Genomic DNA, 874 nt, shown 5'->3' with positions numbered 1-874 from the left:
GAGACTGACTGGCCTGTAGTTCCCCAGATCCTCCTTTTTTTCCCATTTTAAAGATGGGGGTTATGATTTCTCTTTTCCAGTCAGTGGAATGAAATGTATGCATGCGTATATGCATACAATGTTGTGTTATTTCTGCATTTGTCTTTGCATTTAAGGCATAATTTTACTTGCAAAGACCCATCATCAATTCGTTTGTGGTACTCGTGGTGCCCGGCAACATAGGATGAGTAATAACACGCACCTTATTGAAAACATGGTGCACAAATATCGGCTGGGTGAAGGGTGCTGTAGAGCAGATTAGTAGAATCGCTTGGGCAGGCGCAGAACAGGAGCCGAAATAGCTCAGTTGGGAGAGCGTTAGACTGAAGATCTAAAGGTCCCTGGTTCGATCCCGGGTTTCGGCAGTAGCATTTTCTTTTCTCCGCGCCCCGTCACCGCCGCCCCGCGGGCACGGGTGGTAATCCAAGCCCGACCCGGCCGGGCAGCTGCTTTGTCGAGCTGGTGGCGACTGTGTCGCGTCGCTCGTGACACATCATGTGTCACATCATGTCGTGCATGTCGCGCATGACTGTTCGTGTGCAGCTGGTAATGGGGCGCTCTGCTACCTGCCCCTCCCAGCGTCCTTCTGCCAGGGGTTTCCACTACCGGGCCTGAAATTCCCTGTTTTATCCCTCTGTTGTCTCGCCTTTTATTTTCCTTTGAAAAAAAGGCCGTGTTTCCAGCGGTGAGATTCAGGGAAACGATGCCGGTTTACCTCGAAGGCGTGATAAAACCCCCGCAGAGGCGATGTGCGAAGGGTGTATGTGTGTGTGTGTGTGGGAATGAGCCGTCGACCCTTCCCATCGCTTCTTCCAGTCCTTCGCGCTGGGAAGTG

General features: G+C 51.9%; 1 non-coding gene across 1 annotated transcript; it reads left to right on the top strand.

Annotated features, from left to right (window-relative positions):
* The first annotated feature begins 331 nt into the window (after positions 1–331).
* Positions 332–404, top strand: TRNAF-GAA. Its single transcript has one exon. It is a non-coding gene; the product is annotated as a tRNA-Phe (tRNA).
* The last annotated feature ends 470 nt before the right edge of the window (positions 405–874 follow it).

Source organism: Eurypyga helias, unplaced genomic scaffold (genome assembly GCF_000690775.1).
Source record: "Eurypyga helias isolate BGI_N326 unplaced genomic scaffold, ASM69077v1 scaffold22815, whole genome shotgun sequence".
Taxonomy (NCBI): Eukaryota; Metazoa; Chordata; class Aves; order Eurypygiformes; family Eurypygidae; genus Eurypyga; species Eurypyga helias.
This window is presented reverse-complemented; position numbering and strand designations above follow the sequence as displayed.